At 43.3% G+C, this 15,632-nt stretch overlaps 2 protein-coding genes across 3 annotated transcripts in view; one reads left to right on the plus strand and one right to left on the minus strand.

The window, feature by feature from the left end:
- Window positions 1–11,206, minus strand: part of LOC138349615 (protein Asterix-like) — a 50,149-nt gene extending 38,943 nt beyond the window's left edge. Inside the window, exon 1 of the mRNA XM_069335140.1 lies at window positions 11,101–11,206. The gene's annotated coding sequence lies outside the window, so the exon portion shown is untranslated. The remainder of the gene's footprint in view (window positions 1–11,100) is intronic.
- Window positions 5,873–15,632, plus strand: part of LOC123759361 (calcium-activated chloride channel regulator 1) — a 67,123-nt gene continuing 57,363 nt past the window's right edge. Inside the window, exon 1 of one of the 2 annotated variants that reach the window (XM_045744307.2) lies at window positions 5,873–6,179. The gene's annotated coding sequence lies outside the window, so the exon portion shown is untranslated. The remainder of the gene's footprint in view (window positions 6,180–15,632) is intronic. The other variant, XM_069335133.1, reaches the window with a different exon arrangement.

The raw sequence follows: 15,632 nt of genomic DNA on the forward strand, positions 1-15,632 counted from the left end.
GAGGTAGCTCAAGCTATTCTCACCCCGTTGAGTACATCGTGTTAATATATACATAGACACACACATTACAAACAATAAACATATTACCGAACATTCTGAGAGATAAACATATACATTTCCTAATTGCTGCATGGTTATATTAAACGAAACAAGGAGTTGGCATAAATGGAATTAGGTAACGTCATTGTGTTGTAGGATACTAAGTAGGTGATCATTTCAACTCAATGTTTAGCGGTTATCAGAATTCTTTTGGGGAAGGAAAATGAGTCGTTGTTATCTACTTAAGTAACTATATTTACTTGAATTATTGATTATCTCCACATGGGGATGATTATTAATCACTAGGGGTAACACTCCACTCCAAAACACTAATGGTAACAACGCACTTGTACAAGAACGCATTATACCTGCATTATACAAGAACGGTAGCCTGGTTGATGGCGCGCAGGATTTGTAATTCTATGGCGCGGGTTCGATTCCCGCACCAGGCAGAAACAAATGGGTAAAGTTTCTTTCACCCTGAATCCCCCTGTTACTTAGCAGTAAATAGGTACCTGAGAGTTAGTCAGCTGTCACGGGCTGCTTCCTGGTGTGTGTGTGTGTGTGTGTGTGTGTGTGTGTGTGTGTGTGGTGTGGAAAAAAAGTAGTAAACAGTTGATTGATTGATTGAATCGACTTGAGAATGGTCCAGGACGGACCGAAACGTCGTCCCTTTACCTTCTAGTGTATGTCTGGTCAACAGTTGATTGACAGTTGAGAGGCGGGCCGAAAGAGCAGAGCTCAACCCCCGCAAACACAACTAGGTGAATACACATGAATACACGTGAATACACTCTGAACGACTCCGACATAAGAGAAATCGGTTTTGAGGACCCAGTAGGAATGAGCGACCACAGTGTACTGGTGTTTGAGTACTTGATTGAAGAAGGGTTATTGAACTCGAGGAGGGATACCGAAACCAAAAGGTTAGCTTACCGAAAGGGAAACTATGAGGGGATAAGAAAATTCCTAACAGATATAGCATGGGAAACAGAGCTCAGGGGAAAGACGGCCCAAGATATGATGGATTACATCACGCAGAAGTGCAAGGACGCAGCAAACAAGTTTGTCCCAGTCCAAAAGGAAAACAGAGAAATGAAGATGAGAAACCCATGGTTTAATCAAAGATGTAGGCTAGCTAAGCAGCAAAGTAAAAGGGCATGGAGAAACTATAGGAATAACAGGACACTGGAGAGCAGAGAAAGATACCAGAATGCCAGGAATGAATATGTCAGGATGAGAAGAGAGGCAGAAAGACAATACGAAAATGACATCGCAAGCAAGGCAAAGACTCAGCCTAAATTGTTGCATAGCCACATTAGGAGAAAAACAACAGTAAAGGAACAGGTTATGAGATTAAGGATAGGGGCGGAAGGATTCACTACAAATGACAAGGAAGTGTGTGAGGAATTGAATAAGAAATTCCAGGAGGTCTTCACCTTAGAACAAGGAGAAATTCCAGAGGTAAGTGAGGGAATAGCTAACCAGGAACCACTGGAAGAGTTTGAGATTACCAGTGGGGAAGTAAGGAAGTGTTTACTAGAGTTGGACGTGACGAAGGCTATAGGCCCAGATGGAATCTCCCCTTGGGTTCTAAAGGAAGGAGCAAGAGAACTGAGCCTACCACTCTCCATAGTGTATAACAAATCACTGGCAACAGGGGAACTGCCAGATACTTGGAAAGCAGCTAACGTAGTCCCGATATACAAGAAAGGGGATAGACAGGAGGCACTGAACTACAGGCCAGTGTCCCTAACCTGCATACCATGCAAGCTGATGGAGAAGATTGTGCGAAAAAAACTAGTGGAGCATCTGGAGCGAAGGAACTTTGTAACACAGCATCAACATGGGTTCAGGGATGGCAGGTCCTGCCTCACAGGGTTACTTGAATTCTACGACCAGGCAACAAAAATAAGGCAAGAAAGAGAAGGGTGGGCAGACTGCATATTTTTGGATTGTCAGAAAGCCTTTGATACAGTGCCACACAAGAGGCTAGTGCGAAAGTTGGAGATGCAGGCTGGAGTGAGAGGGAAGGTACTCCGGTGGATAGAGGAATACCTAAGCAACAGGAGACAACGAGTCTGTGTGAGGGGTGAGGTCTCAGATTGGCGAGACGTCACAAGTGGAGTCCCGCAGGGGTCAGTCCTTGGACCTATACTGTTTCTGGTATATGTAAATGATCTCCCAGAGGGTATAGATTCGTTCCTCTCAATGTTTGCCGACGATGCAAAAATTATGAGGAGGATTGAAACAGAGGATGATAGTAGGAGGCTACAAGATGACCTGGATAGACTGAGTGAATGGTCCAACAAATGGCTGTTGAAGTTCAACCCGAGTAAATGCAAAGTAATGAAACTAGGCAGTGGAAACAGGAGGCCAGGCACAGGATACAGAATAGGAGATGAAGTACTTAATGAAACAGACAGAGAGAAAGATCTAGGAGTTGATATCACACCAAACCTGTCTCCTGAAGCCCACATAAAGAGAATAACGTCTGCGGCATATGCGAGGCTGGCTAACATCAGAACGGCGTTCAGGAACCTGTGTAAGGAATCATTCAGAATCTTGAACACCACATATGTAAGACCAATCCTGGAGTATGCGGCCCCAGCATGGAGCCCGTACCTTGTCAAGCACAAGACGAAGCTGGAAAAAGTCCAAAGGTATGCTACTAGACTAGTCCCAGAACTAAGAGGCATGAGTTATGAGGAAAGGCTGCGGGAAATGCACCTCACGACACTGGAAGACAGAAGAGTAAGGGGGGACATGATCACAACCTACAAAATCCTCAGGGGAATCGACCGGGTAAACAAGGACGAACTTTTCAACACTGGTGGGACGCGAACAAGGGGACACAGGTGGAAGCTGAGTACCCAAATGAGCCACAGAGACGTTAGAAAGAACTTTTTCAGTGTCAGAGTAGTTAGCAAATGGAATGCATTAGGAAGTGATGTGGTGGAGGCTGACTCCATTCACAGTTTCAAATGTAGATATGATAGAGCCCAATAGGCTCAGGAATCTGTACACCAGTTGATTGACGGTTGAGAGGCGGGACCAAAGAGCCAGAGCTCAACCCCCGCAAGCACAATTAGGTGAGTACAATTAGGTGAGTACACACTGGAGTCAGCCTAACCGGTGGGTGGCTGGGTCTCGAGGGAGGCCAGACAAGACCTCGCACAAGTCTCCCATCACTGTACTTTGACCATAGCGCCCCCTACACCGACAGTGATTTATTAGCGCTATTAATGGAGTAGTGGAGGTGGGGTATGCTCACACAAAGCCTACTGTTGTTCATTCCGCCCCCCCAATGTATATATAAATATACTCTGTTTTCATGACGTTACTTCAGTGTGGGTGTGAGAGCGACTGAGGCGGCTGTGTGACACTTAGAGGGGTCGGACCAGGCTGTACCATATCCGTCTCGCCAGTGTTGGGATAGCTAAGGTAAATGCTCCAGGTTGATTCACCTATACATCAGCCACTGTCATGGACTACGAGTTTCTAGAATAGGATGCAAGTGATATTTAATAAACCTGTGTAAAAATTAAAAGCTTGCTGTATCATTGCATTCATTTTTGTTATTCCAGTGGCATATGTTCCCCCGAAGCCTTTTGACCTTTGGCTAATTATAAGTGATCCTCAAACTAACAGACAACTAAAGCAATAGGCAATATAACTACAACATTAAGTACTAATAAAACACCTGTTACTAAGTAACTTATTAAAAGAGTTGGGAGTAAGTCACATCTCTGAGTGGCCGCAGGGCTTCCCAGTAGGCTTCTGGCTTATAATCCACTACAGAAATTATCTCTAGAATCTCTCCATTACAGTACACTTGGAAATATAATGTCATGGGGCGGAGGCAGCTAAAGTAACTGATTTTTCTAGATAGATGACCTTGGCATATCGTCCATCTTCAAGTGTATTGTGTCTTATTTATCTCACTCCTGTGGGTGAAATGTAGCTAGTACTCAAGGTGTATAAAGACAATTAATATTAGTTAATATTCCATCACATTTCAGGATAAAAACAATAAGTCGTTACAGGGTGATGGACGGGGGAATGGTCATGACTGTACGCGGTTATGAACGTTGTTAGTGAACGTTGAACAACAACCACTGTGACAACGCTGTAGTGAACGTTGAACAACAACCACTGTGGCAACGTTGTAGTGAACGTTGAACAACAACCACTGTGACAACGCTGTAGTGAACGTTGAACAATAACCACTGTGGCAACGCTGTAGTGAACGTTGAACAACAACCACTCTGGTAACGCTGTAGTGAACGTTGAACAACAATCACTGTGGCAACGCTGTAGTGAACGTTGAACAACAACCACTCTGGCAACGCTGTAAACAACGCAGACAAGGGGTCCTGTCAAGCACGTCATGAGTACGACGTCGTACGACAGCTGCTCCTTGTGGGGTTGTCAGTTGTCACTTTATAAGACCTATTTGTCTAACAAATTATGCATGTGTCTTTGTCAGTTTTGTAATTTGTCTTGTTTTAATGATTAAAGTGGTATAATTTTATGCAAAAAGCATCTAATCCAGCACTACATACTGCAAGCAATTAAACTTATATTGTTAGGATTAAGGTATTTTGTAAGATTAAATTCTCCTGCGATTAGGTTCATAGTGGTAAGTGCTGATGCTCATTTGTCTATTTAGTATGTAATGGTTATATTCATGACGCCTATATCGTTGTGACGTCATTGTCGTTTGTAAATAAAACCACGTGGACGAGACTGGCGTCCACGTGGATTTATATATTGGCAAGTGCCGTGGTCACAGGTAACGACATATTGATAAGCGCTGGTATGAAAGGTAACAATAATTTTGTAAGAAACGTTGTCTAAGGTAACGATATATTGGTGAGCGCCGTTATCAAAGGTAACGACATATTGGGGCACGAGAGAGAGCACCCTTTCCCCCAACACGGGGTTGTTGAGGGCACCTCCCTCACCCCCCCTCCAACACGGGGTTGAGGACACCTCCTTCCCCCCCTCCAACACGGGGTTGAAGGCACCTCCCTCCCCCCCTCCAACACGGGGTTGAGGGCACCTCCCTCACCCCCCTCCAGCACGGGGTTGAGGGCACCTCCCTCCCCCCCCAACACGGGGTTGAGGGCACCTCCCTCCCTCTCCCCCAACACGGGGTCGTTGAGGTGGTCAGCATGGCTGTGAGGCCACCCACATACCCGGAGCCTGTTTAAGAGCGACGTTGTGTAAGAGCGGGTAATACAAGGCACCAGTAGCGAAAGCTTGCAGTAAGCGCTTATATGACGCTCGTGTGGTAACGAGGCAGTTCCCCGAGTGGTGATTACCTGTACCACGTTACCGAGTACCTTTATAATCTTTCTCAGCCGACGGTGTGACCTGGCTGAGTAAATTAACGTTATTTATGGGTAATAAATTTAAGTTATTTAGGGGTAATGACCATACTCTCGAGGGTGACATTCAAGTTCAATTAAGTTTATTGAGAAAAGGAAGTGCATCTCTAAAAGATAGAGTAGCTTAGGGTATTTCTACCCTCGTCAGAGTGTGACATCTCGCTCAACAGTAAGAGCCGTGTGGCGGCGCAGGGAGCAAGCGGTACGTTGCTTTCATTCATATCATTCATTATAGCCGCTGGCCAACAGTGCTCATGCAATTCGCGCTGGTGGTGAGGATCTCATATATTGTGATTGAGGTGTGGTTATGGTGGCGACATTGAGGTGTGGTTATGGTGGCGACAGAGTTGTTAGTGGTGCATGTGGTGATGGTGGTGGTGGTGGGGGTGATGGCGGGGGAGGGGGACAGTTGTGGTGGTGGAGAGGACGGGCGGCGGGCCAGCAGTTGACTGCGTGTGGTGGATGAGGGTAGAGCGAGCTGGGTGATGAGGTCAGGCTCACCTCTCATGGGACCAGCTGTCGCCCTCACCACTCAACCCAACCCGATATTAACCACGCGCGTCCTTATTTAATATTCTCGTCGATGTAATTTAATATTTACCACCCGTGGCGTGAGTCGGACAGGGGTACAGTTGGTGTTAGAAACGTCGAGCAGTGAGGTGCCTCCACATAGACGCACTCTGAAGCCTCAAACAAACATTATACACTCCCCAACTAAACCAACCCCCACCTACGTTACAGCGTGAGGTAAGCGATCATATTGGCTGTTGCTTGCATCATTCCTCTCCACATTACCTCTTATGAGGTCCTTAATCATTATCATATTATGCCCGCCCTGTATAAAAAGTATATGCTTATTTTAAACACCTTGTAGCCTATAGCTTGCAATATGTGCTTCCTAGAACATAAATTGGCCAATACACTTTTGCAGTATATTATATTATATATATATATATATATATATATATATATATATATATATATATATAATATATATATATAATCTCATGTTTTCCTTTACTTGAGAAGGAAGACGAAATAAATTAACAATCCAAAGTTCAAGTTCATTTTTACAATTTTGTTTATTTTGCCTGATCCAAAGTGATACATTTCGTTAAGTCTTATTAACCTTATCAAAGGCAGAGTTCAAACGGTTACAGTTTGATGATTGATTGATAGAGATTAATCCACCTAAGAGGTGGCACGGGCATGAATAGCCCGTAAATGGAGGCTGTTTGGAGTCATTCATTACCAGTAGCTGATACTGGAGATCTGTGGATGAATGGTGTGGAAACCCGGACCAGTATTTTCACACAATCCCCCCTTCAGTTGGTGGGGGGAGAGGGATTGTCCAGCTTCTTGAAACCCTCGTATGTTTAGTAGAACTCCAGGTTGCAATTCTGATTGTCTGGGGCGTGTGTGGGACTACCCACCGCATAGGTTCGAATCCTCATCACGGCTTTGGATTTTATTATTATTATTGGAAGAGTTGGATTGTGCTACATAACATTTTACACTCGTAACAAATCAAGAATCTCCTCCAACTCCTCAGAGGAGGGAAGTGTGTCCAAGGACGCTGCAAGCAATTCTTTGCTAAATCTTTTTGTTTTGTTTATAATGCTGAAGTGTTGGAGCAAAACACTGGTCGCTCGGGGGACCTTGGTCTCCATGATGAGTTTATCGTCCAACTTCTCCATGAACTTCATGCACTATCGGGATGAGGCTGTAGCACTGCGCATTGGTGTTTATACTGGTCTGGTGTGTTCTCCCTGCATGTTGCAGTCCGCCATCCTTTCATCATCACATACCGCATTGGCAGATATGGTGCTGGCCACAGTGCTGTATGTGTGAGGGAGAGATGGGTCACAGTGAGGGAGATATTGACTATAATGAGACAGGTGGGCCATAAAAAGGTGAGTGGCTGAAGCTGTCAGTGGTAGCTCTAACAGGCGTGTATTTACAAGTGGAGTATAAAGACCATATATACGCAGGTTCATCCTCCTCCTCTATAAGTAAGAGAGATGAGATGGTGAACGAGGCCCGACGAAACGAGTAATATTCTGGGTGATTCCACTAAACGTGACACAGTGTCCAGGGTACATTTTACTACCCCCTATTATTTGTCCTGAGTGTCTTAACCAATTGTCTTTATTGCGCCCATCTCTGTGGCACAGGCAACAAAGAACAAAAACAACAAAGGCACGCCAAATTTGCATGCAACAACAACGGAGTTGAACTGGGCGCAGGTATGCTCACCTCTCGGTAAGACTGTGCTGATCTAAACATTCAGCAGTCTGATAGAGAAATAGTTTCTCAAGGGTCTGAAAGGCTGAAACGACTTGTATAATTGTGATTTATTTAGATCTCTCTCTCTCTCTCTCTCTCTCTCTCTCTCTCTCTCTCTCTCTCTCTCTCTCTCTCTCTCTCTCTCTCTCTCTCTCTCTCTCTCTCTCTCTCTCTCTCTCATATATATATATAATTATACATATATGGTTAGCAAGAAACGTGGAGGAGACAGTGATCATCGGGACTACCCTCACCTGTGGCAGGTGGCTACAGGTGACGCATCTCCCCAGTCCTGAGCATCTCTGTGAGATAAAACTGAGACATGATCTCGCCTCACAATATTATTGTATATCCAGTCACTAAACCCTTCAAGGTCTGCCGGTATGAGGTATCTGGAGATTTGCAATTACCCATTTCCATGTTCTTGAGGATGTCCTCATAATGCACCCAAAATATTTAGCAGTGCAGGCTTCTGGCCCCTGTATAACTAACCATCACGTGAAATGGATATTTTTACTGTCACATAGCCAGCTTTTGACCAAAACTATGTAACCCTACATATAGTCTAAGGAAGCTGCATTGATGCAGATGTAACAGAATATGTTAGTACAAAAAAAGCCTGCCATTGTGTGCTGGACACGCAAGTTAAGGCATCAAGTGGGCAAATGTCCTCCGCAAAGATGTGAATAATCTGAGAGTTTACTTAGTGTTCAGGATTATGGTCACTACTGAAGTGTACGTGCTGGATGGTCAGCGAGCTGGTAGTGGCGGCCTTGAAAGTTAAAACACTCCAGAGGCTCATTATTATGAGCAACATCAAACCAGTACATGTTAAAATAAATAAGTAAGTCTGCTTGCACGTTAAAAGAACATTTAAACATGTTGATAGTTCATTCACTAAATACATGCCACTGAAGTGTCAATCACGTACCATTCGTGTGTGAAACACATACCATTCAAATGGTGACAAGTTATTAAACACACAAAACACAACTTTTTTTAAACATAAAGGAAATCATGTGTTGCGGGGATTTAGGCGCACACAGCTGTCCTGCTAGTGTTTCCTTGACGACCGGATCAGAGGTTGTCTTGACGACCGAGATGTGTGTGTGTGACTTTTAGCACCATATCTGGCGTGTCTCAAGGATGTACAGCGTCTTCTCTTCCCTGGTTACTCTCACCACATCTGTCTCCACCACCCCGTCACTCTCCTCCCTCTCTACACTTCACTTCGACTTGAGAATGGTCCAGGACGGACCGAAACGTCGTCGTCCCTTCACTTTTTAGTATTTGGTCTGGTCAACATGTACACTTCACTTCTTCAGAACACCCTACGAGTTTATTGGCAGACTTTCAAAACTTTTTTTCCAATTAGCTTTTATAAATAGAAAGTCTGCAAGGACTCGGGTCGGTGTTTACAGAACCTCGGAAATAGGGGGTTTCTGGAAGGGGGAAAGTAAATCGCCCTATGGAATTATATTATGCATCTGAAATTTGTGTATACTCTTTATATGTATCGGAAATACATTAATGTTTTTGTGTCGGATAATTGCATAAGATGGTAAAACGCGGACATACTGTGTTGCATGACTGAGCGAGTGTGTGTAGGCTGATGGTGTGACCTGCTCCCTGCATGGTGAGTAACGTGGCCTGCTGCCAGGCGGCTCTGGTCCAACACACACACACACACACACACACACACACACACACACACACACACACACACACACACACACACACACACACACACACACACACAGTGATGTAGTGGAGGCTGACTCCATACACAGTTTCAAATGTAGATATGATAGAGCTCAGTAGGCGCAGGAATTTGTACACTAGTTGATTGACAGTTGAGAGGCGGGACCAAAGAGCCAAAGCTCAACCCCCCCGCAAGCACAACTAGGTGAGTACACACACACACACACACACACATGCGGCTCCAGCATGGAGTCCATATCTAGTCAAGCATAAGACTAAACTGGAAAAGGTTCAAAGGTTTGCCACCAGACTAGTACCCGAGCTGAGAGGTATGAGCTACGAGGAGAGACTACGGGAATTGAACCTCACTTCGTTGGAAGACAGAAGAGTTAAGGGGGACATGATCACCACATTCAAGATTCTCAAGGGAATCGACAGGGTTGATAAAGACAGGCTATTTAACACAAGGGGCACACGCACTAGGGGACACAGGTGGAAACTGAGTGCCCAAATGAGCCACAGAGATATTAGAAAGAACATTTTTAGTGTCAGAGTGGTTGACAAATGGAATGCATTAGGAAGCAATGTGGTGGAGGCTGACTCCATACACAGTTTCAAGTGTAGATATGATAGAGCCCAATAGGCTCAGGAACCTGTACACCTGTTGATGGACGGTTGAGAGGCGGGACCAAAGAGCCAGAGCTCAACCCCCGCAAGCACAACTAGGTGAGTACACACACACACACACACACACACACACACACACAAAGGACAGCCTCTCAATTTAAATAAAGTAGGACAGGAGGACAAGAGTGGAAGCTGGAAACGCAAATGAATCGAAGAAATGTAAGGAAATACCAGTACTGCTGTACGGGCGGTAAACAAGGGGAATTTACTGAAAGAAGTTGTGGAAGCCACCTCTGTCTACAATTATAAGGCCAGATTCGACAAAGCATTCGAGCATCATAATTCTTGAATTACAACGCATCGGCATTAAGAACTGGACTCCACTTCCCTGTAGTCATCGATAGATAAGCACACGCGCGCACGCACAAAGGCGCGCTGGAAAATAAAGATAAAGACAGGAACCACTCGACTAACTATCGGTGTCCTTAACAAGGTTGTGCAAGAATGTGAAAATAACAATCTTATGTAATCTCACAAACCCTTTGTACCCTTCTTGTAAATAAGTATTAATGTTATAACATGGGGTGAATAATGGAACACTGAGAAATAACTTCACATCAAAACATCAACAAGGGTTCAGAGAAGCAAACTCACGCCTAACAAACTTACTAGAGTTCAACACGAGAGTGACAGTTGCTAGACGAGGAAGGTGAAGAGACTGCATACTACCAGGGGCCCGAAATCATTAGAGAATGTTCCATATAAGAGGCCCATGTACGTACAGTACAAGATAATGAAGGTGGCCGTACGGGGCAGAGTATTAAATTGGGTGCGAAAGGATGTGTGCTATTCCTAGTGTGCATAATGGACAGTTGGTGACCTACACTTTTGTGTTAATATGTTGTTGAGGACAATCGGGACTATCGAGGGCTGCCGGAGGCTTTAAAAACACAAATAAGTTTCAGGCATGATCGGACAAGCGGTTATTAGACTTTAATCCAAGTAAGTGTAAGGTCATGAAGACGAGGAACAAAACATACTGAGATGAACCTACCAGGGAATGAGAGAGAAGGATCTGGGGGTAGACATTAAACCAGTCTCTGCATGCATCCAAACAGTCACATCAGCAGCGTGTGCTCATCTTGGCTCCAGGAATCAGACTGTGATAAAAAAATCTGGTTATATTAATTCAACACATACTGTCATGTCATTGGCAAACAGGTGAAATGGTCAGAGCTGTTTATTCTTGGCTGTTGAATATAAAGTATAATAAACTTATAAAAAAACAGTTATCAGTCATTAGTAGGGCTATGTTAAAAGAACGTTGGCTAAGATTTATGTTTTTAGAACTCTTTAAAAACCAAAACAAATGTCCATACACACGATACAACAATACTCAACTAGAACTAGAATATTCTTTGAACTTGTACGGCAAAGGTTCTGAATTTGTTTTGTTAAATGTTGTCATTACAACCATAAAATGTTTAAAGGAAACAAAAATCATATTATGACTTACAAGATTTGACTCATTAACGAACTGGGACAAGACTACACATTGTGTGGTGGTACTGGAGGGTCCGTACAGTGGCCAGGAGGGAACTGGTAAAGATGGGGATGAGGAGACATGTAAGGAAATACCTCCAACAACAGCCTGGTTAACACATGGTGTTCATTAGGCGAAACTGTAGTGTGTGAATTCAATGAATTAGAAGGTTTTAAAACAAGGCTGCATCAATTAGCGTGTTTGAAGGACGGGATAACAAAGTCTTGTTTATTTTCAGTATTTATAAATACGCAATATAAAATGTGTACTCACACACACACAAAACTAAATATCACCTACTTAGTGCTGCTGACGTCATGTTTGTAGTGGCGGTGTGAGGCTATCAGACGTCACCATACATCACCACCCACACCAACCCTCACCATCCACCACAGGACAGCCTCTGTCTTAGAGCGGGAATCGAACCCGCGACCCTGGGTTGTGAGCCAACAACGTAGACTACTGCGCAACAGAATCCCCCTTACTTAAATTGAAATAAAGTTCCAGTTGGATGTATGTATGAGTGAGACGCAGGCGGCCCGCGTGTTCTGCTCCACAAATATGAAATGCGTTCATTAGACGCGTTCATTCACTAACACGCATTTCTAATGCGTGTTTAAGTGCTGGGCCCAGCGGGGCTTCCTGGTATGTTTGTTTGAATATGTCGGGCACCGGGCATGTGCCCTACCTGAGAATATGTCGGGCCCGAGCTGTTTATGTTACGTGTTTGTTGACTCGGTTTCATGAACTGAAGGTTAGGTGTATTTAGAAAGTTCTTCATAATAAAGGCGTCACCTCTTGCGAGGTACGAACAAAGTAAAGTATATTTGTAGACACATCTATGCTGGTCCATAAAGACAAAAATAAAGTAAAATGATGTACAAATCTTATTTTTTTTTGCTATAGGCATAAATTTTAGTCTGGCTATTACAGAGAGTAATAAATGCTTCACAGGAGATAATGTGGCGTGCTTGTCCTATTTCCCAGACGGTCGACAGCCTGGTGCGTCCCTCACCCCTGAGCAAGCACCGTTTTGGAAAGTTAGTTTAGTTCATTTATTATGCATCCCATACCCATCTTGTGGGAGGTAGTGGAAAGGGTTACAGAGGCACATAATGGGGCTCAGGGACTGAACCCCACAATTCATTTAGCTATGCAAGTTACAATCTTGATGAGCTAGTTACAAAATTCAATATAAGTCGTCACATCAACAATGGGTTCGAGATCGACCACAAGTACAGGTTCTAAATTAAGCAACTGACATATGTGGAGAGCTAGTGTCACAATTTATGTTTGTCCTGCACACCGTTTTGGAAAGATATCATTCTTTGGATAGGACTAGGCTTGGTTAAATTAGATTAGCCTAGCCTTCGTCAGATTTAGATGGACGAGACAATGGTTAGGTTAAGCAAGGCTTAATTAGGTTTGGCTTTATATCGTTCATTAACTAGGTTTTTGTTTAAGTAATTAGATTAGGTTAATTATAGTTTAAGCGGGTTAAATTCCGGTAAAAAAAAAGAACCGAGCATCTGGCCGCCATGCAAATGGTGTCACACACACACAAGACGTTTCCGGGATGAATGCGCTTATATATTATGCTCTGTACACATTTCCCAACGTCCAGTGAACTAAATAAGACGTGCGGCACCATGTAAAGCTTTAGTTTTAGCCATGTTGATCACAGTAGTCCTCCTTCACCGTGCTTGAGGCGCGGTACTCCACAGTATTACGGTGGTCACTGATGGACTCTACCATTAGGAATTAGGTCTTTCTACCATTAGGAATTAGGAAAAGACCTGGGAAGACTGGTTCGGTAGTAGTTGATCTCTAAAGATCTTGTTGATGTGTGGAACCAATTACCTCGTAACATAATAGAACTAGGATCCCTTGATTGTTTCAAGTGTAGATTAGACATATTATATATGAATGAGATTGGGGGGTTATAAATAGGAGCTGCCTCGTACGGGCCAATAGGCCTTCTGCAGTTTCCTTCATTCTTATGGTATTAATACTCTTAATTTTCTTTATACGTTTGTATATTTTGGTCCGTCTTCCTCTTTAGATACTGCTTACAGTAACCATTTGGACCGTCGTATATATATTGACGTAATAGACAATTAGAAAGTAGAATGTGGTACCACTGAATTTGTACAAACAGGAAAAAGTGATGTATTTACGTTGCTAATCAAATAAAACCCTACCTAACCATCCGAGGCCTAATACACGTTATCTAAGGCCTAATACAGTAGATATGTGTGCTATACTAGGCCTAGGAATATTAAAGTTTAATGTTTAATTTTATATTTTCTGAACTATAAAGTGAATAGTACCAAATTGTACTGTCTAATTGTCCATCACCTCACTATATGTCCACATAGTTACAAAAAATACTATATAAATAAGAGGATGGGTTGAAGTGTTTATATATGTATGTTGTATGTATGTTTGTATGAATATTGCAAATGGAATGTGATCGCTATTATCAATAAGGTGAGGCCCATTACCCTTTCCCCATTATATGAAAAAAAGAGGTACTGACTGTGGCAGCACAATATGCTGTCAGAACTAAACCCACTATGATAAAGCAACTAAGTAAATGTATGCATGGTAGGAGTGAATGCAATGACATCAGAAAAGTGTCAGGAGTGCATACCTACATGCTCTTCTTGGCAGCTCTTGCGTCTTTACTCCAACGAGTCCGCCATATTATTGTGCATTCCGAGGAAAGATTTGCACAAATCAGCGAAATGTTAGTATGAAGCCTAGTGGCCACTTGACTGGAGATACTGGGCCCCCAGGGGAGAACATTCGTCCCTTGAGGGAAGATATTGTAGTTTATTATTAAATACGTTTACTCAGGCCTATTCGAAGGCTGAAAAGGTGATTCGTTATATAAATTGACAGGAATTGTAAACTTGTAGTGAAAACTCCTGAGGATTCGTCCTATAATTTATAACAACCCCTCATATAGCTTTCCTCATTATGAGAAATAACATCTTTGCCTCCCCTGACAAACTGAAGTGGATTAATATAGTGTATCAATACAAATGCAATTCTGGAGACTGCGCTCTGAAATATATGCAATATTGGACACACCATGAAGACTCTGAGTAGACGTCTTGCACTTCATTTGCAAGGAGGAGGCATTAAGCAGCACCAGCCTGCATCTCCAGGACACGGTGCAGGACACCACAATAATCACAGCACCAGTGAGAGCCCCCATGTATTGACCTAAAACGTACCCAATCGTTTCTGTCCCGCTTACGGATTGAACCCGGATTCCCCGGTTGTGAGGATTTAATCTTATCATAATATATCAGCTTCACGAACACAAACAGACTTCGACAACCGTGCAGGGGAGAAGTCCGAGATGCGTAGCAGACATGATGACATTAATGACTTAACACACCGGCTTTAATCCATCAAATTATCCTCCTGACCTCCATAAGAGTATCCTGTTAAGCGGAGAATACGTAGAGAGTAACACCGGCTGTTATCGAGGGTAACGTGGGACCTGGGTCACCGGTTTAAAACCTCATGGCACCTCTCCGGCAGGAATGTCAATTTTATGACATGGAAATGACATGCTAATATGTGCTGCCACCCACACGCACGATGGTGTTCCATACATTGCTAGCCACTGTGTTATGGGCAAAATATTCAACATCTCTGGCATATATATCATTACAGATTATTTACAGATTTAGTCTACATATTTATAGGACTATAGGGTATATATTCATAAAACCAAAATTGAAAAAAAATTATGGATTTTAGGTTGTTTTTTCTTTCTCCTCTCTCCCCCAACATGCCTCTTCCCCCCCCCCCTCTCTCTCTCTCTCTCTCTCTCTCTCTCTCTCTCTCTCTCTCTCTCTCTCTCTCTCTCTCTCTCTCTCTCTCTCTCTCTCTCTCTCTCTCTCTCTCTCTCAGAAAACGCAATAAATAATTGAATTTTTTTTATTAATACATGAGGTACATCTGCATTTGTGCAGCTACCCTAGACTATATGAAGGGGAGTACAGTGTGTCGAAAAAGCTAACTAG

This window comes from Procambarus clarkii, chromosome 32, assembly GCF_040958095.1.
Source record: "Procambarus clarkii isolate CNS0578487 chromosome 32, FALCON_Pclarkii_2.0, whole genome shotgun sequence".
Lineage (NCBI taxonomy): Eukaryota > Metazoa > Arthropoda > Malacostraca > Decapoda > Cambaridae > Procambarus > Procambarus clarkii.